General features: G+C 47.2%; 1 protein-coding gene and 1 pseudogene across 2 annotated transcripts in view; one reads left to right on the top strand and one right to left on the bottom strand.

Moving 5' to 3' along the window:
• Positions 1-25,344, top strand: part of LOC120928403 (zinc finger protein 300-like) — a 1,021,177-nt gene that overhangs the window by 567,306 nt on the left and 428,527 nt on the right. The window lies entirely within an intron of this gene.
• LOC120928420 overlaps positions 1-25,344 on the bottom strand; it is a 399,135-nt pseudogene that overhangs the window by 35,912 nt on the left and 337,879 nt on the right.

Genomic DNA, 25,344 nt, shown 5'->3' on the forward strand with positions numbered 1-25,344 from the left:
TCGCACCCTCAGTCGTATGCTCACACGACATCCACAACAAAAGACCCACACCCTGTATTTTGAATTCCTTTTTTCTGTTCGTATTTTGGATTCAACAGAATGCAAATCTTTTGCCACAGATGTCACACGAACACACGACCGAAAACACCAAAAGAAAAAGGACCCAAAACACAGAATGCAAATCCCTTGCCACAGATGTAATTTTCGTTTTTTTGAATGGGCAGTGAGTGTAGTTAGCAGCTTCTCTTTTGTGCTGAGTAGTACAGTAAAGCCAAATAAACGTTTCTGTGGATTTTCATCTGAAGGGAGATCAGTTGGCCAGACTTTTGAACCCAAAAATGGTTTTCTGATGGGGTTTAAAAATGAACACATTTTCTGAGAATGAACGGAAAACGATCGTTTTTATGTTTGTTGTTAAAAAAGTCTGACCAAGTGTATGGGGCTTAACAATCGTTAATATGGATGAGCCGCGTGTTGAAAGTGCCGCGAATCCCGCGATATATTTACGAAAGTACAAAATGACGAAAATCCTTTTTCTGTTCGTATCTTCAGTCGCATGCCCACATGACATCCACAACAAATTGTCATAGATGTCACACGAACACACGACCGAAAACACGAACAGAAAAAGGAATCCAAAACACAGAATGCAAATCATTGACGAAAATTCACGAAAATTATTGTCTAACAAGTAACGAACATGAATTAAACAGAATAACGAACCATCCCGCATGTACGAAAATAAAACGGTAACGAAAATACGAAACGATTGGAATAAGAAAAAATCTCGTCGTACGAAAAACGAACGGGAACGAACAGGAAAACGGGCGTCTTACGAAAAACGAACGGAAACGAACCTACGGAACGATACGAAACAGAACAAAAAAAATTAAAAAAAATTCTGTGCACATGTCTACTGGCTGGTGATTTCATCATGCAGGGGTGTGGCTATTTCCAGGATGGCATCAGGGCTGAATCTGAAGATGCGATACACCTCTGATTCCCCCATGCCGAAGACGCTCATGTGCATTCGGTATATCCTCTCCCGTGCCCTCCTACGTGCCCGTAGACGCAGGAGTGCTATGACCATGGCTGCCCCTGGCATGTTGGCACACAGATGTGTTGTCCTGCAAGTGTGGTTGCTCAGCTCGTCCGTAACGGTGCTGCTGTAGCTGCTCTCCAGCTGACCTGTGCAAGTCTGGTGCAAAGTTACCCCTGCTTTATGAGGGTTAACTTTAGGCCGGACGTACAACTTACGCGCGTAGCCTGCGCCAGGCGCACATACGTTTGTGAATCGGCGTATCTCCCTCATTTGCATATTTGAATAGGAAATCAATAGGAGCGCCAGATGTGTCCAGCGTAAATATGCGCCCACTATACGCCGGCGTAGGAAAGTTACGTTGGTCGGAAAAAGCCTATTTCCAGGCGTATCTTGTTCTGTGGGTACGGCCCATAGATATGACGGTGCACATTAAGACTTACGCGGCGTATCTCGAGATACGTCGGCGTAAGTCGTACGTGAATCCCGGCCTTTTGGTCCAGAATCCCCTGACACAGGATTCAGCACCCGGATCTCTCCAGATTATCTTCTGTAGAACTCAGATCTGATAGGCGACACCATCGAGCCTCTCGGTGTACGGTGCATCATTCGATTAGGTCTCCAGGCCTTCTCCCAAGATACAGAAAAAAGAGTACCACGCTAAATTAACCCTAATATAAGCAGCAACTAATAAGTGATATACACACCAAGAAGACAAAAAATAGAAACATGTAGTTGCGCTAGATACTAATTAAACTATAACAAGTGAAGAAACTATATATATAAAAATATATAGAGAAAACAATGTCCACTGTGTGAATCATGTGTTCAGTGAAGTCCAGACATAAAACACAATAGGGCTGTATAAATCCTGTTATTCAGTGAAGTCCAAACATTGAATGCAATTGAAATAATCCTGAAACTCAAATTGTAGAGAAAACCACCACCAACAGAAATCACCACAAGGAATGCAGGCTTACCAGATGGCAAGCAATACTAGCTTGCGGCTGTAAACCCCAGCCCGGGCCTTTAAACAGGGACTGCAGCATACACCGGTACAACTTGGATCCTCGAGGCACAGGCGTCACCAATAGGATGGAATACCCAGAAGAAATATAGGGCTCACAATAGTGAAGTACCATAGTAACCAGTAAAAATGTAATGAAATAAAAACACTCACAGGAGAGCAATCTCACAGAAGCATAAAAGGTAAAGCCGGCCAGCTTACACGAACGCCCGTGTCCAGTCACCGTGCTGGGAAGAGTCAGAAGTCACCCGACCATAGAAGAGTCATCAGAGGAGCCAAGAGGGACCATCCGAGAGGACCCCAACCATAGAAGACTCATCAGAGGAGCCAAGAGGGACCATCCGAGAGGACCCCAATCATAGAAGACTCATCAGAGGAGCCAAGAGGGACCATCTGAGAGGACCCCAACTATAGAAGACTCATCAGAAGAGCCAAGAGGGACCATCCAAGAGGACCCCAACCATAGAAGACTCATCAGAGGAGCCAAGAGGGACCATCCGAGAGGACCCCAACCATAGAAGACTCATCAGAGGAGCCAAGAGGGACCATCCGAGAGGACCCCAACCATAGAAGACTCATCAGAGGAGCCAAGGGGGACCATCCGAGAGGACCCCAACCATAGAAGACTCATCAGAGGAGCCAAGGGGGACCATCCGAGAGGATCCCAACCATGGAAGAATCATCAGAGGAGCCAAGAGAGACCATCCGAGAGGACCCCAACCATAGAAGACTCATCAGAGGAGATCCACATTACCCTCCAGAACAGGACATCATCAACAAGGTATTCAACCCCACTGCAACCCATCTACCCACTGACCTCCTGTCCCCTCCTCTCTTTCCCCTCTGTCTCTCCACTGCCCGCTTGTCCTCCCCTCTGGCCCCCTATACACCCCTGTTTCCCTCACTTCCCCTCTAACCACCCCTGTGTCCCCCCACTGCCCCTTGCATCTCCCGCCACTGCCCCCTCCCCCTATGTTCCCCCACTGCCCCCTGTCCACTCCTTGCCCCCTATCCACCCCTCTGTCCTTCCTCTGTCCCCATGCCCACACCTCTGACCCCCTACTGCCCCCTGTCCTCCCATGTGTTTCCCTACTGCCCTCTGTCCACCCCACTGCCCCCCTGTCCAGCCCTTTGTCCACACACTGCCCCCTGTCCCCCCACTTCTCACCTGTTCATCCTCTCTGTCCCACTACTGTCCCCTTGTTCAGCCCTCTGTCTCTACACACCCCTCTGTCCTATTCCTGCCCCTTGTCCATCCCCTCTGTCCCAATACTGTCCCCCTATCCATCTCCTCTGCCCTGTCCAACCCTGTGTCCCCCCACACTGCCTCCTCTCCCCTCTGATCCCCCTACTGCTCCCCCATGCACCCCTCTCTCCCCCCACTGCCCCCTATCCACCCCTCTATCCCCTGCCCACACCTCTGTCCCTCTATTGCCCCTTGTCCTTCCATGTGACCCCCTACTGCCCCATGTTCTTCCATGTGTCCTCCTCACTGACCCCCTGTCCAGCCCTTTGTCCCCACACTGACCCCCTGCCCAGCCCTTTGTCCCCACACTGCCCCCTGTCCAGCCCTCTGTTCCCTCACTGCCCTCCGTCCACCCATTTTGTCTCCACCCTCTTAAATGTCTACCCCCCCTGTCCCCCAATGCCCCCTTTCCGTCCTCCTGCTCCCGTGTCCCATCACTGAGCACCTATGTTTTTTTTTTTTTAGATTCTCAACATTTCCCCTCAGTGATCACTATTTATTTTATCAAATAATAACAACCCCTCCCCCCACTGTTCACAGGAAACAGGCATTTTTTCCTCCCACTTACCTCACACTGCCTGCCTGTCCTCTCCACTTCCCTGTCTACTTCCCTGTCCTACCAACTGCCTCCCTGTTACCCCCAACCCCCCCTCTCCCCTCACTGCCCCCTGTCATGTGTCTGGTGTGGGGTATACATGGGGAGCAGGAAGAGGGAGTAACACAAGGATTCTAGCTTGTAGAGGAGCCTGAGGAACCCCAGAAGTGTGTGCTGATTACTAGACTGCCCCCCAACCCTTATGCCCCGTACACACGAGCAGAATTTCCGATGAAAAGCTCACATCAGAATTTTGCTGGCAGAAATTCTGCTTGTGTGTACGGGGCATTAGAGTTCAGATTGTATGTAAGATTTGTATCTGCCTATGTGTGGTCAGCCAGCTAGATATGTGTGGAGTCTCCCTCTAGTGGTGGTCAGAGATATTGCAGGCTGTGCCAAGTCTATCACAGCTGGTATTACTGGCTACCAATAATCTCCCTCTCCTTCCCTCGTCCACCAAACAAGGTCCTCTCTGTAACGCCACTGGCGTTATTCAGTACAATGGTATGCCATACTAGCTTAACAATTATATATACTGTTTTATATCTTTTTCACACCAGCCCTTTTTCCTTATTCTTTCTAATTTTCGTTTTTCATTTATTTTTTATGGTCCAAATCAGTGTTGGACCCATTACTTCTGTTTACTACCCATTCTTAGATACCCCAACTGGTTCTAATCTGCCCGGCGGTGCATGGTCAATGTGGGTGTGACTCAGGGTATTTTATTCCATCTTCCAAAGGTAAATGGTCTGACCGTATATCCAATTTTCTGGACGCTGCTGAGCATTCTTCAAAATTACTTAACACCGGTTCTCGGTGAGTATCATGGTCACAGTTTAATGCTCTTCTCAATTTGCTCAGAGGCCTGTATGTATAGATGTACAATATGCCTAATGTAAAACAATACTGCATTGTATTTATTTATGTTTTATATACACTCATATCTCTAATGGCAACATTGTATTGTCTTTTAAATACCTAGAAGCTCCCGAAGAAGCGACAACGTCGCGAAACATGTCGAGCTGAACCCCACTTTTTATCAACTCATCCTGTATCACCTCCTGAAGCTACAACGCCACCCAGCGCTTACTGTGTATTCCATACATCTAGCCCTGTGGCTATCAGCGGTGTTTTCAGAAAGGGATAGGAATTGAGTTATTTGTGTATTTTTCTGTATTTTTTGTTTTTCTTTATCATATATTGAGCAATTGTTCAGTGTTTTTTGTGCTACTGTACTGTTTAAATTAAAATTATTTATATTTTTCTAAAAATCTGGTGCCTACAAAGTCCACTTTCTCCTAGTCTTAGACTCTATAGTCTTTTTCTATTTATCTACGTTATTCAGTACAAGACGAGCGCAGCCTTACCTCTTTCCATCGGCTGCGCTCCTCTCTCTGCACTGGCCGCGTCACTTCCGCCGCGCCAGTGTTTGCGTTCCACGCTGGAACGCGGAAGTGCGCCCCAGCGTGCTCTGCTCGTTCCCGCGCCCTGTCGGCTATTTAAATCGCCAGAAATGACGGCAGGGTGTTCCGCTATTTTGTTGGACCCCTGCCGTCACCCAGGATCCGCTCCTCAACTCCCTGTGCACCTGCTGGCAAGAAGACCCTCACGGACTACCCTTCCTGGACCAGGATCAGCGCACCCTCCAGCTCTAAGCTCACAGTCTGTCCATCCAGGACTCGGATCAGCACACCCTCCAGACCTCAGCTTCTCAGGCTTCCTATCTCCAGCTACACACTGCAGACTTGATTACAGCCATCTCCGTTTACTACCAGCAGAACCGCAAGTATCTCTACTTTAAGTTATTTGCATAGCCAGGCTATACTGAGCTGTACTTGTATGGAACTTTGTTTATCAGATACATTACTCGTCACCTAGAGACCTGCCTGAAAACACTTCGCTTCTATCTCAGCTTAATATACTTTGGCTCCATCTGCATTGCTTTGAACCAGGGACACTAAGTAGTAATATTGCAAACCTGATAATTACAATTACCTACTTGCACATAGACTCTGGCATTCACTTATACTGCAAATACATAATTAATAAGCTCTTTTGATTGTGTTGGTACTCGATCTGAGGTTGTGATGACATAAACCATTAACTCTTTACCTTACTTTAGAGTGACTAATTGGTTTACACCTGAGAAACCTCCGCAGCTGAGATCCAATTAATCAAATATAAATATAGCAGGACAGGATTGTCACACTCTCCTGGTTTTCTAATAGAGTGTGTGCGCTGTTATACAGCTGTTACCCCTGTCTGGGGTGGGAACTTGGGGTCCTCCTGACAATCTGCCAGCGTGCTGGGTGATTTCTGTGGGTATACAACAGAAGGTGATACCCCGTGTGTTGTCTGACCCCCCACATCCCTGTACCCCGATACCAGAGTCTGTAACAGACTCCTCCCACTGACCACTATGGCTGAACATTGTTTTCATCCTGCTGACCACAGACCCAAATCATTTGTCCCCCCTGAGCAGCAGTATAAGGGGCACTATGACTATAATATTGTGCTGACCCCTCTACTCTATATATTGTGTTGTACATTACAATAGTGCTGACCCCTCTACTCTATATATTGTGTTGTACATTACAATAGTGCTGACCCCTCTACTCTATATATTGTGTTGTACATTACAATAGTGCTGACCGCTCTACTCTATATATTGTGTTGTACATTACAATAGTGCTGACCCCTCTACTCTATATATTGTGTTGTACATTACAATAGTGCTGACCCCTCTACTCTATATATTGTGTTGTACATTACAATAGTGCTGACCTCTCTACTCTATATATTGTGTTGTACATTACAATAGTGCTGACCCCTCTACTCTATATATTGTGTTGTACATTACAATAGTGCTGACCCCTCTACTCTATATATTGTGTTGTACATTACAATAGTGCTGACCCCTCTATATATTGTGTTATACATTACAATAGTGCTGACCCCTCTACTCTATATATTGTGTTGTACATTACAGTAGTGCTGACCCCTCTACTCTATATATTGTGTTGTACATTACAATAGTGCTGACCCCTCTAATCTATATATTGTGTTGTACATTACAATAGTGCTGACCCCTCTATATATTGTGTTGTACATTACAATAGTGCTGACCCCTCTACTCTATATATTGTGTTGTACATTACAGTAGTGCTGACCGCTCTACTCTATATATTGTGTTGTACATTACAATAGTGCTGACCTCTCTACTCTATATATTGTGTTGTACATTACAATAGTGCTGACCGCTCTACTCTATATATTGTGTTGTACATTACAATAGTGCTGACCGCTCTACTCTATATATTGTGTTGTATATTACAATAGTGCTGACCCCTCTACTCTATATATTGTGTTGTACATGACCAGCTACAGTAGTCGGGAATGACAGCGGTGACCCCGGAGGTGACACAATTCTTGTCATTCATGATAGAGGATATCGGGGGATGGGATGTTCACCAAGCTCCTCCTACCTGACAATCACCATCTTGGACCTCCCAGACGAAACACGGCAGGAAATAGCAGGGGGAGGGGTGACACATTGTCTGTATTGTGATTGGCCGGTTCTCCAGCTGTCCCGATCACTTCTACATGACGGCCAATCACTGGCTGAGAATAATACAAAGCTCTTTTCTCTATTAACCTTTTGAATACCAGAAGGATAAAGAATGTACATTGGTAGACAAGGGGTCAGTGAATGGGGCGGAGCTCTGCTGACTTCCATCATCCAATCACGTGTAAGTAAAACTCCATGTGTTGGGGGCGTGGCCTGACGCAGCATGGAGTAGGACGTGTGATTTCTAAGCTCCGTCCAGTACTCCTTTTCAAAGACTGATTCTGTGCTATTTACCCTACCAATCAAGCCGACTACCTAGATAGGGTCCCTCTGTATACCCTGCCTAATCTCCCTGAGCATCTGGGAAACCATCGACACGAGCGGAGCCGCGATTCACCTGCGCGGCGGCCGCATCTAGGAAAGTCCACGGCTTCGGCCTACACGCGGAGGTCCGCGGCCATCTTGGTCCTCCCGATCCCGGAGCCGGCGCTGGGCCCTGTCCTTCCTTCGGACCTGGAGTCCTGCCTCACACCCTGCCTGACCTCCTCAGACTCCCAGCAGTGATCCTCCCATGTGGCGGCCAGGTTTGGGAAAGTTTGCGGCTTCGGCCCACCCACGGCCATCTTGGTCCTCCCAGCTCCGGATCCAGTGCTGGGCCCCGTCCTTGTATCGGGCCTGGAGCCCCTCCTCATACCCTGTCTGACCTCCTGAGGCATCCTGCAAAAGGCCTGCACCTACCTCCAAGTCTCCCCGGACCATCATCCGACAGACTCTGCATCCCCGATCGGGCGGATTCAGCTCCTCGCCGGCTCCATCTAACACAGCCCGGCTGCCATCTTGAGGCCTGCACAGCATACGGACCTGTCACGGTCTATTACCGCATCCCCCTGCAGCCAGACTTCCCGCTGCAACACCCGACCGGCACAAGAGTCCTAGCCGGTCAATTGCGGACACCTCCCGGCCTCCCACCGGCTCCCTGCTAGCTCCCAGCCGGCCTTCTCCTCCACCAAACAGCCGCCATCTTGCGGCCTACGGACCTTCCGCGACCTGTCGTAAAGCCCCACGTCTTCTGACTATCCTGGAAAGCTCCCGGCCGGCCCCCCTTACCACGGAGCAGCCGCCATCTTGGGGCCTAGGCTGTACTACCTGACACCAGATACACCCGGGACGCTCCAGGACCTCTGACAAACAGGTACACCCGCCTTCCCCTGATCTCTTCCACGGCTGGCTGCATACATACCCGCAACCATTATTTTCTGCAGCTCCCAGTGCGGTCTGAGCCCCTCTCGACCCCTGATTTGGCCCGGGAGCCCCATCGGGTGATACTGAGATTTGTATAAAACGGTGCTCGGGTATCCGAGATGACCGCATGATTTGAAAATTCTGGCACACTGAGGACACTAAGCTAGTCTATTGGGGCCTTCACCTCTTGACCTGAAGATGGGCAGAACACACAGAAGCACCTCAACCCCTCGGTCCGTGACTGACCCTGGAACCCAGCTTGGCTCCAACATTCCGGAGATGTTCCGGACCCGGGCCTTGACGCACAATGCAGAATCGCTGGCCTCCCAGGCTTCACAGTGTCCGCACACCCTAGTCCCGTCATCGTCTGGTGGTCTCGCTGGATCGATAGTAGATGGCGGAAGAGCTGCAGCTCCAAGATTGCTTGATCTGCAAAGGGACCTGCAGTCGGTGGCCCTGGACATCAAACACACCCTGACGGCCGCGATAGCCAACTTGAAGACCGACCTCCAGACGATAAACGTTCGCCTGAAGGACGTGGAAGAAGACACACATCTCCAAGCTGCGGCGATCAGGCAAGTTCAAAAGACATATGACATGCACCTCCTCCATATGTTTGAGCTACATAGACATGTAGAAGATTTGGACAATAGGGGCCGCAGACACAATATAAGAGTGAGGGGTCTCCCCGAAGGAATTGAACAGGCCTCTCTAAGATCTGGCAAACTTCTGTGAACAACTTGACATTCCGCCTGTTGACATACCGGACTGGTATTCGTTCTATTTCCCAACGGAACCATGGAAACCGACTTTGCATGCGTCATCACCCAAAGCGCAACGACAAAGATCCAGACGCCGCAGACTTGATCCCACCTCCCCAGGTGACCGCCCATCTCGTCGAGATCAACCCTCGCATATGCCGGGCCATGCTGATACTCCCTGCAGAGGGGACCGGGACATGTGAGTGCCCCTACAGATGTTCTGAGATTCATTGATCAGTAAGTTAAGACACCTCCTCCTCGACAGCCACCTGCTCTAAAAAATTGTTCCCCCCTTTTTTTTTTTTTTTTTTCTTCTTCTATTTTTTTCTTTCTTCCCAGCTGGAGTTCATGCCCCCGCCTGCATCCCGCCATGTTGGCTAAGTACGCGCTTATGATGCACTGACGGTACTCCAGCCCTCCACCATGCTCCTAGATTTTTCAATCGGCTAAGGATCTTAAGACTGTGTCTCCTACTAAGTTCGGGCCCCTCACCCTGTTGTTCAAAGTTTTGATCAGCCTAAATGATTTATTGTCTTGCAATATGGAATTATGCTCTCCCCCCCTTCCCCACCCCCCCCCCCCCCTTTTTTTTTTTTTTCGGGGGAGGGGGAGAATGTTCATGGGTTGCTTGATAAGCCTTGTGACCAACCTGCCAACTTATACGTGCCCTCTGCATACTTCTGATGCTCTGACCTGGGCCTATGCTCGGATGTTGCTGCCCCTAATTGGCCCTCGTTTGGGCGTGCTTGATTAACATATGTCTTGTTCTGCTGCTCTAAGGTATAGGCTACAACCAAAATAATGTCCCCTATGTCAGGCTGCTGCTATGAAACTCTGTTGACTCGCCCCCGGCGTTGGCCCCAGGTTCGGAGCATCGGAACGATCAGAATATCCAGTACGGTAGGGGGTCAGAGAAGTGTCGGGTGCCGGCCATGCAACCATTGTGCTTCTGAGTTATCTTTTGCCTCTTGCATTAACCTTGCTTCTAAGCGGACCCTAGACGGGAACCATGGCATTATATGAGGTGTGTACCTAGCCATGACCCCTCCGGGCCTTGCTACCACGTTAACGACAATGATAGTCTGGGCCTCCTTGGCAGGAATACAAAGTTACGCCCCCTTGTATCCCCCCTCCCATCCCTATCCATCCCTTCCTCTCCCTCCCCCCCCACCCCCCCCCCCACTACCCTCCCCCCCTCCAACCACTCTTGTTTCAAGCTTGATTCGAGTAGACTGGAAAATTATTATTCGCTGTTTATTCATTTGTTGTAAGATATGATTTGGTGTCGTGTTAGGAGAATTATGCCTTACTTGTTTGTTTCTATGCTTTGTTAACTGATCTACGATCTCCATTGAATATTGATCACTATCAACCCGTCATGGGCTGTCCTTCTAATCTCCCGCCCTTGTAGGCAACGTATCTTTACTGACCGCTTCGCCCGTTTTATAGTACTGTTATCCCCCCCAATGCAACCAGGATACTTCCTGCTTTGTGCTTCATAGCATACTGTTCAATTGTTGCAACTATTCATTCTCGCTACGTCCTCTTTTGTGCCGACCCGTATGTCCCCCCTCCAGGTTTACGATCCCAACACAGCTGTCCAGCAGGATTACAGCTGACATTCCGGACTCTCCCCTCACTCCCCTTGTTGAGTCCTCCTTTAGGTATCTCGGTTATCCGTGTAATTACCTCCGGTACTTTTACTTTTTCTTTTCCATTGGTCGCGTGGCCTCCCCCACCGTGATCTAACCCTCCTAGATCCCCCCTCCTAGATCCACGCTTACTCTACACATCCTCATACCTCAAACTTTACTCTCCCTTCTCTTGCCCTGATACACTCGCTTTCCCTTCGTTCTATTTTCTTCTCTCACCTTCTCCCCCCCTCCCTTACCCCCCTACCCTTCTCTTGCTTACCTCCCCCCTTCTTTTCTCTCTCTGGGGGCCGCTCCTCCTCGCACTCGGGCTTGTCCATCAACCGCCTCATGGACCCCAGAGCGGGTCTACTCCCTTACTCCACCCATTACATCTTGGCCCTAGTGTCCTATAACCCGAACCAGTCGAATGGACAAATCAAAACATCTCTATCTCAAATGCCTTTCGCTAAACGCTAAGGGCCTAAACGTTCCAGAAAAACGATCTCAGGTTTTAGCCGCGATGACTAAGCATGGGGCGCACTTCCTGCTACTCCAGGAAACTCACTTCAGATCAGACGCCATTCCTAAACTGGTGAACCACGTTTATAAGCAAGCATTACACTCCACAAACCCAGTATCCAAAACCAAAGGTGTCTCCATCCTTATTTCTAAACATGCCGATTTCCAACTAAGTGACACTTTGATCGACCCTGACGGCAGATTCATTTTCCTTAAAGGCACGTACGCATCCAAGCCAATCACCCTGGCCAATATCTATTGCCCGAATGAACACCAAGTTACCTTTTTCAGGAGAATGGGCGACCTCCTCTCCACCTTTCAGGAAGGTCTATTACTCCTGGGTGGTGACTTTAACACCCCAATCAATCCGGCTCTGGATACCTCTTCCGGAATCTCTGCGCTCCCATACCGTGCGATCCGGCAGATCAAATTACAACTACAGGCCCTGACACTTCACGACACCTGGCGTACCTTGTTTCCGAATGACAAGGACTATACCTTCTTTTCCCCCCCACATCAGAAGTACTCGAGGATCGATTACTTCTTTGTCTCTCAAACCGACCTCTCGCTCTTATCTCAGGCCACTATTGAACCAATGTACTTATCCGACCACCATCCCATAACAGTAACACTTGTTTTCCCCGAGGTGAACAAGTCTACTAAAACGTGGCGCCTAAACCCCTCCCTGTTGAAAGACCCAGCAACGATTGACCAGATCAGATCCCATATCCAACTCTATTTCCAGGAAAATTCCAACCCGAAGATCACGCCAGTTACGCTCTGGGAAGCGCATAAATGCGTCCTCCGGGGAAAACTTATCGCCCTAGCGTCAGCCGCTAAAAAACAGAGTCAGGAACTTATCAGGACACTGGTTCAGACTATTAACAAGTTGGAAGCATCGCACAAACAGTCAACCTCGCAAACTGTGTTGCAGGACTTGACACAAGCTAGATGTACGCTCCTAGATGAACTAGGGAAACGCACAAGAAGACGTTACGTCTTGCAGCAAAAAGTGTTCTATGAACACGGCAACAAAAGCGGCAGAATGCTGGCACGCACGATACAGAACGCCAAACTCGCTTCCAGGATTCACCAAATCCGGGCCAAACATGGTGCACTCCTCTCTAAAAATGAAGAAATAGCGGGACATTTCGAGGAGTTTTACTCGGCCCTCTATAATTTACCCCGTACTGACTCGGAAGACGCGGGGGCAACCGGACGAATGGCCCGGATGCGTGAATTCCTAGCTGAGTACTGTCCCAAACCTATCTCTTCTCAACAAGCTGAGGCCTTGGAAATCCCTATGTCCAAAGCAGAATTGCACCTAGCCATAAAGCAAATGAAAGTAGGTAAGAGCCCGGGCCCAGACGGTATCCCTTTAAAGCGGTAGTTCACCCTGACCCACATGATGTTACCATCGAGACAGGCATTGTAGCGCGAGCTACAGTATGCCTGTCCCGATTTTTTTAACCCCGTACTCACCTCGTAGTCGTCCATCGTAGATTTCGGCTCCCGCGGGGAATGGGCGTGCCTATGGAGAGGGAGGATGATTGACGGCCGGCCCTGGCACGTCACTCTCCCCGAAGACAGCCGGAGTAGGTCTCGGCTCTTCACGGCGCGTGCGCACAGGCTATGCGCACGCGTCGTGAAGACCAAGCCTATTTCGGCTATTTCCGGAGAAGCGTGACGCGCCAGAGCCGGCCGTCAATCATCCTCCGTCTCCAGAGGCACGCCCATTCCCCGGTATCTTCGATGGACGACTACAAGGTGAGTATGGGGGGAAAAAATTCGGGACAGGCATACTGTAGCTCGCGCTACAGTGCCTGATTTAAAGGTAAAAGAAAAAAAAAATTTTTTTTTCCTGTCGATAGGGTGAACCCCCGCTTTAATATACTACAAGTCTTTCCGAGATACTTTGTCCCCTGAGATGCTTAACATGTTTAACTCACTTTTGGACCCGAACGTCCATCCTGGTAGGCTTTTAGAAGCCCATGTGACAGTTATCCCTAAGGAGGGAAAAGATCCTCTATCGGCCTCCAGCTACAGGCCAATATCTCTACTTAACGTAGACATTAAATTATATGCCAAAATTTTGGCCAATAGGCTGCTTCCCCTCATTCCTGGCTTAGTAACTTTGGACCAAGTAGGCTTTGTTCCTGGCAGGGAAGCTAGGGACAACTCCATACATGCTCTGAACATACAGCACTGGCTACGTACCTTGGGTTCCAAAGGTTTTTTCTTATCCCTGGATGCTGATAAGGCGTTTGACAGGGTGGCCTGGGACTATATGCGGGAGGTATTAAAAGGTATTGGTCTCATGCCCCGCATGGCTACGTATATCAACGCCCTATATTCCGGTCCCTCGGCAAGGGTGAAGACCAACGGCCTCCTGTCAAGCGCCTTCTCTATCAGCAATGGCACGCGGCAGGGCTGCCCCCTGTCCCCCCTGATATTTGTTTTGACACTGGAACCCCTCCTGAACAGACTGCACAGCAACCCGGATGTCAGGGGTGTGCCCATTGCAGGCAAAGAATTCAAGGTAGCCGCTTTCGCGGATGACATTTTACTCTCCCTACAGACCCCTAGAATCTCCCTGCCCAATCTATTAAAAGACATACACCAATTTGGAGAACTCTCGAACCTAAAAATAAATTACTTGAAGTCGCATGCTTTAAATGTCTCTCTGTCCCCACAGGAAGTTACACACTGCCAGGAATCTTTCCTGTTTCAGTGGAAGGAGACCGCAATCACTTACCTTGGCGTTCGGATCACCAGAAAAATGGAAGACCTTTATAACCAAAACTTCTTGGCGGCTCTCTCTAAAGCTCAGAAAGACCTGAAAGATTGGACCAACCTGAATATTTCTTGGTTTGGCCGGGCAGCTTTGATCAAAATGATAGTCTTTCCCCGCTTACTATATCTGATGCAGTCGATCCCTATCCATCTCCCTCCCTCTTTCTTTGCGTCTTATAGGAGAGCATGTACAGTTTTCCTGTGGAACGACAAACCTCCACGCATCAAATACTCACGTCTCACTCTCCCCAAGGCTCTGAGTGGAATTGGTCTGCCGGATCTCCACAAATATTACCTCTCGTGCCACTTGACAAGAATTGTGGATTGGAAGATACACTATTTAGAGAAAGCTTGGGTCACCTTAGAAAGACACTTTGTTCATACACCCACACACGTACTCCCTTGGTTACCAACTCGTCACTGGCCCCAGTCACTTAAAGCCCACCCGCTGATATACCCCTCCCTAGCAGCCTTCAACAAAGCAGTTGCTCAGTATAAGATCTCTTCACACTTAAGTCCGTTGACGCCTTTGAGAGGGAATCCGGACTTCTCCCCAGGAGACTCTACATTCCTCCGAGAGGAATGGCCACACGCAGACATTCTAGCGAAACACTTTTTCCAAAAAGGCAACATCCGTTCCTATGAGGACTTGGTGGCCGACTCACACACTCAGACCTTTCCCTTTTGGTCTTACAGACAACTGAGACACTACCTTACGACTAAAACCCCGACCACGACTTGGTCTAGGCAGCCTACCCCGTTTGAAGCTTTGTGCTCACGCCTCCCACCACAAAGACATCTCATTTCTTTCCTCTACGCTCTCCTCCAGGTAGATTCCCTTCCCCCGGCGTCTAAACGATTGCACGAGTCCTGGGAAAGAGACCTAAAACTAACTCTTGATGAAGAAGACTGGGGAAACATCTATACGCTTGCACATAAAGGTTCCATGAATGTTGCGATCCAAGAAAATGGGTACAAAATTGTAACCAAATGGTACAGGACCCCTTCACGCTTGCACAAATTTTCGCCTGCCATCCCGGATATTTGTTGGAGATGCAATGATGATGTGGGATCGATGATTCACATCTGGTGGGAGTGTAGGTCCATCCAGCCTTTCTGGACCGAGGTACACTCCATCATTAAAAGCGTCACCACGTATGTGTTGGATTACAGTCCGGCACAGTACCTCCTCCATCTCACGACCCTCTCTAAACGTGAATATCACAAATCCTTAGCCATGCACATGGTTAACGCGGCTAGGCTCTGCATACCAACACATTGGCGCACATCGGCCACACCCACCATTAGGGAATGGCTGTCTAGAGTAGCAAAAATAGCAGAATTAGAGGAGTTAATCGCTATCTCTCAGGAACGGCTACAACTTTTCACACAAACCTGGGCTTGTTGGACCCATTTCACATTCTCTGACCGCTACAAATCCCACTTCCCCATCTAAAACGTGATTCATCCCGAGGTTTCGTGAATTTGCTTAACGTTATATACCCTCTTCCCAGACTGCTGTGTCTGGGAATACTGCGACGGAAGAGTGGCCCCCCTCATTCCGCTCCTGTCTCCCCCCCTCCTTTGTTCTTTCCCGTCCACACCCCTCTCTCCCCTCCCCCTCTTTCTTTCTCCCTGTCCTCTCCTTTCTTTTCTAATCCACCATCCCACCCCTGGAATTTGCTCCCATTCTGACAGTGGACCCGTGTCCAACTTGATGTCCCACTCTGACAACCTGTTTATTCAGGAATTGCACATTTATCTACCCCTATTCACCCCTGCTGCATCTCTAAGTCAGATGTGGGTAGACTAAGCTTTTCCTACAATGGGACAACTTTTGCAACATCCGGGGCAGCTCTGCCCTACGTAAACTATATGTCAGATGTACTCTTCTACCTGTGCACCATGTTCTGGTCTCCAGGTTCCTTATGCTGCCTAATGTTCTTTGTTGTTTGATTTATGCTCCAATGTTCTGCTTGATACATATATTGTTACGGGTTTGTCAATGAAGCCCTTTATGTACCTGTCTTGGAAATATGCAACTTGACAAACGTTTGTATTGTATTCTTGATTTTGCCTTAATAAAAACCTTTTGTGGAAAAAAAAAAACTCCATGTGTTTTATTTCTTTGCACGTGATTGGATATTCATTACAAAGTGACATTTCACCACATTCACTGATCTCTGGGGGAAATTTCTTTGAACATCCTGTTTAGTAAACCCCCCCTCTGTCTGTACACTGAACTGTCCGGATTGCAGGTCTGGGGCCTCTAATGATCCAGCACAGCTGACATACATGACCTTCCTGATACCCCTCCCCCTCCTCTCCACCATACTTACTACAGACCGGCAGACTAGATCTTCCTTCTGCACCCTGACACAGGATGGGGGATGGGGGGACATGTTCTCATGTAAGGTGACTGGATGAGATTTGGGGTCACACTTGTCTTTGCTGGTATATGGAAGATCACATGTTGGTGGTAATGGAGGTGAACCCGGCAATGAAGCAGATCTACAGTACACCTCCCATTACTGTTCCTTCTGAGGTCAGATCTCCAGATCGCTCTTCTCTGTCCCCCCATGACAGAGCGCCACCTTCTGGGACATTTTATCTTCTAGCTTTGTGGTCATTAGACCTCACCAGACAATCTGTCCAAGAGCGGTCTTTATAGTCCCAGCACCTCACTGTGTCCTTTCACCCCTCCCCCTCACTAATCTATAAACACTGTGCATCCCAAACACTGCACCCCTCACATTGCTGACTTAAAGGATAAGTTCCCCCCCAAATCCCAGCCCCCCCATGTACCAATATACCATTAATGTACTTATTTCTGTTTATCTTACACCCCCCACCTCAGTGTCCAGCTGGCTGTATAATCACTTCCGGACCTCCGCACTCCGATATACGTCGGCTGTTTGAAGAGGGATATCTCTGTTATGGCAGCAGCTTGCTTCTATAACCCCGGTATCCTCCTCTTCGCCGGGGGACCGGTTTTCGATAATGGTGGTCTCTGCGGCAGATTTGCATCAAGATCACTTTTATTGGTGGCGGGAGAGGGCCCTCCTCCTCCCGCCACTCTCCCGTGCCCTCTGCAGCTAACCGGAGCTGTCGGTAGCGGTGGGGGCAATCACATCTATCTGGTGGCTGGGTATGGAGATGAGTGAGGGGAAGATGCCCCCACCCGTCTCCATACCATAGCAGGGTGGAAGCCACGTCAAAACATCACTTCCGCTCATAGATCTTAAAGGGACATTTTTTTAAATTACAATTGTATTTTTTATTGTATTTTTATGTAAATATGAGATGTGACGTCTTTTTGACCCCCAGATCTCATATTTAAGAGGACCTGTCATGCTTTTTTCTATTACAAGGTGTGACAGGAAGTCAGGTAAATCTGTGGGTGTTGTCACAGACGGGAGATACATTTCTGCCTTGTTTAGACAATACACCAATGATTATTGGGTGTCGGCTGCAGAAGTGGCCAGAAAGGTTTAAGGGCGTTGGGAAACTTCAGCTGTTCAGAATGAGGCAATTAAGGCCTCTATAAGTAATCCAGAGGATTACTACTGATTGCTGCATCCTGAGGCTTTTTTTTTTTTAAACAATAATTTTTTATTAAAGTATATTCAGATTTTACAAAGCTGGTACCATAGATCATTTCAAGGTATGAAAGCAGTATAGCGGAATACATCTTACAGGAACATACAGACATTGTACATATGAGGGCTACCTACTATCTTTCTTTAATGGATGACCTCCAAAGGAGGTTAGGCCTGACACCCCTTCCGGGTACAACTGTGAACAGGCCAGATGTATCACCGACATTGAGTAGCCTACCCAGGGCCTTAACGAGGGTCCCTGGTGCATGTCCATTTAGTAAGTGTTTCCAAAATGCATTGCAACCCAATTGGGACTATCTAGGAACGAAACAGTTTAACAATGACAGTCAGAAATTCAAACATGAACCATCAAGGTTTACCTAGGTGCTGAGTCCTACCACTAGAGGGCAATGCTTTTCTATTTGTATGTTTCAGGAGAATCACAGGTGTGAGGGGGCATACTTAGACGACCTCCAAACTTCCCAATGTTTATGGAAGGTATGGGATCTCCTTTCCGTGTAAGCTAGCATTTTTTCCATGGTGTACTGTGAGTTTACTCTAGAAATTACTTCCGTAATGCTTGGAGCTTGTTGGGAGCGCCATTCCTTCGCTATTGAGATGCGGGCTGCAAATAGAATGTGCACAACAACTTTTCTCGTCAGTGGTGGGAAATTCTCAATACCTAAACTCAGCAGTGTAAATGCAGGATTAAGCTTATATTTTACTGACGTGACACATACAATAACCGATTGTACCCTCTTCCAGAATCTTTGAATGGTACTACAACTCCAGAAGATATGAATTAGGCTCCCTGATGCCTGACAGTTTCTCCAACATAATGGTGTGATGGATCCATTCATTTTATGTAACCTGACAGGGGTTAGATACCACCTATGTAATAATTTCTGAGCATTATCCCAGTGGTCCACACAAGCCGATGATTTCCCATTATATTTTATAGCTTCATGCCACTGGTGTAATGGAAATTCCGATTGCAGTTCCCCTTCCCATTTTAACATATTAGGACTCTTACTTTGTACATATAAGGGAGATGCAAGTTTATAGAAGAGAGATATTCCCTTACATTTGTTTGAAGGTTTACTCCTTAAGAAGTCCCAAAGTTTCTGCGGGAGTTCGATAGGCCTTCTCCTATTTATCTTATTGTAGTGTTGTATTTGGAATATCCTATATTTATCTACAGCAGTTTGTTCACTCGGTGGCGGCGTAGCGTAATGCGCCCCCGCCTTTTTCCAGGCTTTAACCGTGAAGTTAGGAATGAGATACTCGTATGCTGCCAGAGGGACATGTAAAGTTTGAATGGGTATATCTGTAAATTTTATGTTAGTAAGGGCAGACCATGCATTCAGGGTAGCTTGTATGGATGGATATGGCGGGGTGATGGGGTTATGGTGTATACTAGCCGCTATTGCCAGAGCAGGGAGATCATGGCCAGGCGTGACCGCATGTTCGATTGTTGACCATCGGTTGTCAGTTTGGCAAGAGAACCAGTATCGCATTTGATCTAAAATCGCCGCTCTATAGTATAATTGGGCGTTGGGTAGCCCCACTCCCCCCAAGTGTTTGGGCTTGTAGAGTTGTGCTAACGCAACCCTAGGTTTCTTATTTCCCCAGACAAATTTCCTAAGTGAGTTTTCCAGTTTTGTGAAGAATTTTTGTGGTATTGGGATAGGCAATGTTCTGAAGTGGTACAATAGTTTGGGTACTACTTGCATTTGATATGCCGCTATCCTCCCCAGCCACGAGAGGTGTAAAGCACCAATCTGAGTAAGTTCCGCCTCCACTTTAGTTAGGAGAGGGGGAAAATTACTCGGGTAAATTTTACTTGAGGAGGCTGTTAGCTGAACACCCAGGTAGGTAATTGAGGGAGGGTCCCAGTTGCAGGGAAAGTCGTTTTTTAGCTTAGCTTTTTCTTTTGTAGATAAGTTCAACGTTAAAGCATGACACTTAATTGCATTCACTTTGTAAAAGGATACTTGCCCGAATTCACGTAGTATTGACTGAATCTGTGGTAGGGATTTAACAGGATTGGAAATAGTCAAGATTATATCATCGGCAAATAGCCCTATTTTATGGGTCTCAGAGTCAGTTTCTATACCTGTTATTTTTTTGCTGGATCTAATATATTCCGCCAGTGGTTCTATCACTAACGAGAAGATGATAGGGGATAGTGGGCAACCTTGACGAGTGCCATTGGAGAGAGTAAATGGGTCAGATAGAAGGCTGGACGAATAAACCCTGGCTGTAGGAGTAGTATATAGTGACATGATTGCCGAGTGTATTAGGCCCGAGATTCCGAATTTAGTTAGGGTCTTCGACAGGTATCCCCAATGGACCCTGTCGAAGGCCTTTTCTGCATCGAGGGCTATGAATGCGCTGGGGGTTTGTGAGATCTCCGCTAGTCGCAGGAGGTCAATCATCCTCCTGGTCCCATCTGGTGCTTGTCTTCCTCTCACAAAGCCAACTTGGTCTAAACCAATAAGGGAGGGTGTTATATCCATTAGTCTATTGGCCAGGATCTTAGCATATATTTTTAAATCAGAGTTTAGAAGGGATATGGGTCTAAAATTTTGGGGGGTCGAAGGGTCTTTACCTGGCTTGGGCAAGGTGACAATAATTGCCTGGAGCATTTCCGTGGGGAAGGTTCCTGAGGTGGCTGCTATATTGTAAATTTCTACTAATCGGGGAGCGAGTAGGGCGGAAAATGCCTTGTAGTATTCGGCAGAAAAGCCATCTGCCCCTGGGGATTTATGCATGGGTAGGGATTCAATAACTTTCTCTACTTCCTGCAATGTTATGGGTGAATTAAGATTTTGCAATGAAGGACAATCTACAGAGGGTAGATGCACTCTCCGCAGAAAGTCTTCAATTTCTCTATCCGTTGGTTGGTACGTATGTGGGTCTTTTTTCAAGTTATATAGTGCTTCATAGTAGTCCTTAAAGGCATTAGCTATATCTCTGGGATTATGGTATGTTATATTATGGATGTGGTGTTTAATATGCGTGAGGTTGGAGCGAGCCTGTCTCTTTTTAAGCTGGGAAGCTAGCATCTTCCCTGCTTTGTTATTCTGGGAGTAGTAGGAAACTTTCAATCTCTTAAAAAAGGTGTCATAGTCTGCCCTAAGTACTTGTCGTAATTCCTCACGACAAGCATTTAGGCGCTGAAGAATATCATAGGTTCTGGTGTGTGGGTTTTTGTGTAGCTTTTCTAGTTCATTGATGGACTTCTGCAGCTGTACCAAGTGGTGTTGTTTCTTTTTCTTTTCCCTAGAGGCAGCCTGGATGAGGGCACCTCTAGCGAAAGCTTTGTGTGCACACCATGTAGTCATAGGGGAACATTCACCATTTTCATTGATAAGGAAGAATTCTTTCAATTTTTCACCCATCTCGCCCCTAATATCGGGACGCGACAGGAGAAAAGTATTATTTCGCCACAGCGGCCTATGAGAGATTTTGCTGGCATCCGCAACCTCTATGGTCACCGGTGCGTGGTCTGACCACGTGATGCTATGGATGTCAGCAGTTTGGACCTTTTGTAGCGTATGCATATCAGTCAGGAAAAAATCAATTCTTGAGTAGCTATCATGAACATGCGAGTAAAAGGTGTAGTCCCTCTCGGTGGACCTCAGGCAGCGCCATGGATCAAATAGTCTTTCATCATGACACAGTAATCCCAAAGTGGGCCGTCGCCTGAGGGCCACCGACGAGACGTCCAGCTCCTCATTTAGTATTGTATTGAAATCACCACATATTATCAACCCCCCCTTTTGCATTTGTTTTGCTTTTTTTATGACCTTTCTGATAAACCGCAAGGGTCTAACGTTGGGCGCATACACATTTACCAGTGTGTAGGTGACGTGATCTATTTCTGCTACTATTATGAGGTAGCGGCCACAAGGATCAGCATACTCCTGTAACAAGGAAAAGGTTAGTGTGTCCCTACAAGCAATCAAGACCCCATGCTTTTTTTTTGAACTGTTCATAGCAGTGAAAACATGCGGGAACTTATTATGCGTACATTTCGGGGGATTTAAACCAGAGAAATGAGTTTCTTGTACGCATAAGATGTCACATTTGGCTTCTATAGCTGATTTCCACAGAGTCCTGCGCTTGTAAGGGCTATTTAAACCCCTCACGTTGTGGGACATTAGCTTAAGTGTCATTCTTCTGGTAAGTTGAGCAACAACGCCATCTAGTGGTAGTTTTGAGTACTGACAGGACTAGTCTAGGTAATTGTAGATTGCAAAAATGGAAAAAAACAAAAAAAACAAATGTCTTTACAACTTCTGAGCAAAAAACCGTTTCGGAACGGTCAGGCCGCTTGGCATGCGGCAGACAAGTTACGGCAAACATCTCGTAACCAAATATGGGGGAAAAAGAAAAGAACAATAGAACAGCCGGACAACGGGTGTCCTTCAGGTTATAATATAATCAAAGACACCATTATTAGACAAGGCTGGTATGTAGAGAGAAAAAAAAACGGAACAAGCCTTAAGAAGCCAATGTAGCAGTTCTCAGAGGAGAGCGTTAGGTAATACTTCAGTTCTGCATACAGAATTCACCTACTCCTCCTGTTCTGCTTTTGGGGATTGCGATTTTGGGGAGAAGGGTCGGGTTCTGCCGGGATGCCTTCGGCGGGGATCAGGCGCCATTTTTTGAGGAGGCTGAGACCTTTGTCCAGTGATGTAATCGCGTGCGATTCGTTATTCATATCCACTAGTAGTTTAGCCGGGAAACCCCACTTGTAAATAATTTTGTGATTTCTCAGTATCTTAGTGATGGGGACTAGATTGTGTCTCGCAGCCAGCGTAGCTTGTGAGAGGTCAGCATAGAGTGCAATGCCAGCAAAGGGGTCAGGTAATGCAGGGTGTTGTCTGGCGTAGCGCATAAGTTGATCCTTAATGTGATAAAAGTGGATCCTTGCAATTACATCTCTAGGGATTTGGTCAGGCAGGAAGGATGGCTTGGGCAGTCTATGGGCCCTGTCTATGATAATGTCGGCTGGAGTCAGGGCAGGGATGGCTGCCATCATTAGTTTTTGCAGATAAGGTGTAAGTTCTGCAGGTTTGACATTTTCAGGGACCCCTCTAAATTTAATGTTGTTTCTTCTTGCCCTGTCCTCTAAATCTGCCATTTTGAGGCGCATATGTTTGATTTCCTCTTCCACATCAAAGTGGGCATCCACAAGGTCATTGTGTGCCAGTGTAAACTCCTCCATCTTCTGCTCCACATACTGCACTCTTTTGCCTACCGCAGCTATTTCTCCTTTGGTAGTCTGCATGAATGATGCCATGTCACATTGCAGGGCCCCCCTCAGGGTTTGCAGCATCTCCTTCATTGTAGTGTCAATAATAGGCTGACCTGAGGTGGGGAATGCATCCAGCTGCTGGGCATATGATGAAGATTCCTCCATGTCCTCCCCCTCATTTCCATCGCTTTCCCGGGTCCCTGAGGCCTCCCCTATCCGCCGTTTTTGCTTGGCAGGGCTGCTAAAGGGGGATGCTGCTGATGGGTGGTCAAGGGGATGTAACTCACCCGAGGATGGCGGTGGATTCGTTACAGCCGCGTGTATGGGATCCGGAGCGCGGCTCCTTGCGCCGGCGCCATCTTGGATTTCTCGGCTCCCGGCTGGAGGGAAGAAATCAGTTAGTTTGCGGGGTCCCTCTCTCTCCTTTCGTTTATGCATCGCTGCCTCTGTGTTCCCCCACTTCCGCTGGGTTCCGCAGGTGCTTTTGGGGTGTCTTTGTGTGCTGTGAGCCGCTATTTTCCACCCGGTGTGTCAGAGCTCACCTAACACACATCCATCAGCTCTGGCTCCCGGCTCCGCCCCCATCCTGAGGCTTTTTGAGTGAAGGAGAGTAGAAATACTTCTGAAGAGGTGAGGTGCTGTTGATTTTTCTGTGTGATAAAAATCAAAAAGACTATTTGTTTTTCTGCTGTCTGCCCAGCACTAGGCTGTGCCAGACTCTACAGATAGGCTCCTGTGTGGTGAAGGTAGACGCCCCAAGTGGCCAGGGTTTATTTTATGTTTGATTTTGTTTATGCTGTTTGGATGCTTGCACTTGTTTCCAGCAAGATGGAAGAATAAACCTAATGCCGCATACACACCATCACTTTATGTGATGAAAAAAAACGACACTTTCTGTGAAGTAAAAAATTACGTTTTTAAAACTTCAATTTTCAAAGACGAAGTTGCCTACACACCATCGTTTTTCTCACAATGTTCTTGCAAAGCGAGGTTACGTTCCACCACGTTTTACCATTGAAGCTTGCTTCATAAGTAGCTTCTGGGCATGCGTGGATGAAAAAACGTCTTAGAAAACGACGTTTTTTGCTACACACGGTCAATTTCTGTGAAGTAAAAAGTGCACTTTTGAAAAACGACACATAAAATAGAAGCATGCTTCAATTTTTTTTGGTCGTTTTTTACAAGACATAAAACGACGTTTTCCCCCACACACAGTCAATTAAAGTGACGTTTTTAAAAACGTCATTTTTTTTCATCACATAAAGTGATGGTGTGTACGCGGCATAAATCTTTGTTTTCAACCATCTTTGGCTGTTTCTCTGTATCGTTCAGTGTGTAGTGATCCCATCCAGGGGGTCACACCCCCCCGCTACCGAGCTAATCCCTTACAAAGGGATATTTACATTCCTTGTAATATGAATAAAAGTGACACATTTTTTTTTTTTAAATAACAGTGTAAAAAATAAAAGGTAAAATAAAAGATAAAAATTAAACGCGCCCCATCCTGCCGAGCTTGTGTGCTGAAGCGAACACATATGTGAGCAGCGACCGCATATGAAAACGGTATTCAAACCACACATGTGAGGTATCGCCGCGATCGTTAGAGCAAGAGCAATAATTCTAGCCCTAGACCTCCTCTGTAACTCAAAAGATGCAACCCGTAGAATTTTTTAAACGTTGCCTATGGAGATTTTTAAGGGTAAAAGTTTGTCGCCATTCCACAAGCGGGCGCAATTTTGAAGCGTGACATGTTGGGTATCATTTTACTCGGCGTAACATTATCTTTCACAATATACAAAAAATGGGCTAACTTTACTGTTGTCTTATTTTTTAATTAAAAAAAAAAAAAAAATTTTCCAAAAAAAGTGCGCTTGTAAGACCGCTGTGCAAATACGGTGTGACATAAAGTATTGCAATGACCGCCATTTTATTCTGTAGGGTGCTAGGATTTTTTATTTATTTTGTTATAATGTTTGGGGGTTCTAATTGATTTTCTAATAAACTGTTTTTAACATGTAAACACCAAATCTCAGAAAGAGGCTTGGTCCTTAAGTG

This window comes from Rana temporaria, chromosome 2, assembly GCF_905171775.1.
Source record: "Rana temporaria chromosome 2, aRanTem1.1, whole genome shotgun sequence".
NCBI lineage: Eukaryota > Metazoa > Chordata > Amphibia > Anura > Ranidae > Rana > Rana temporaria.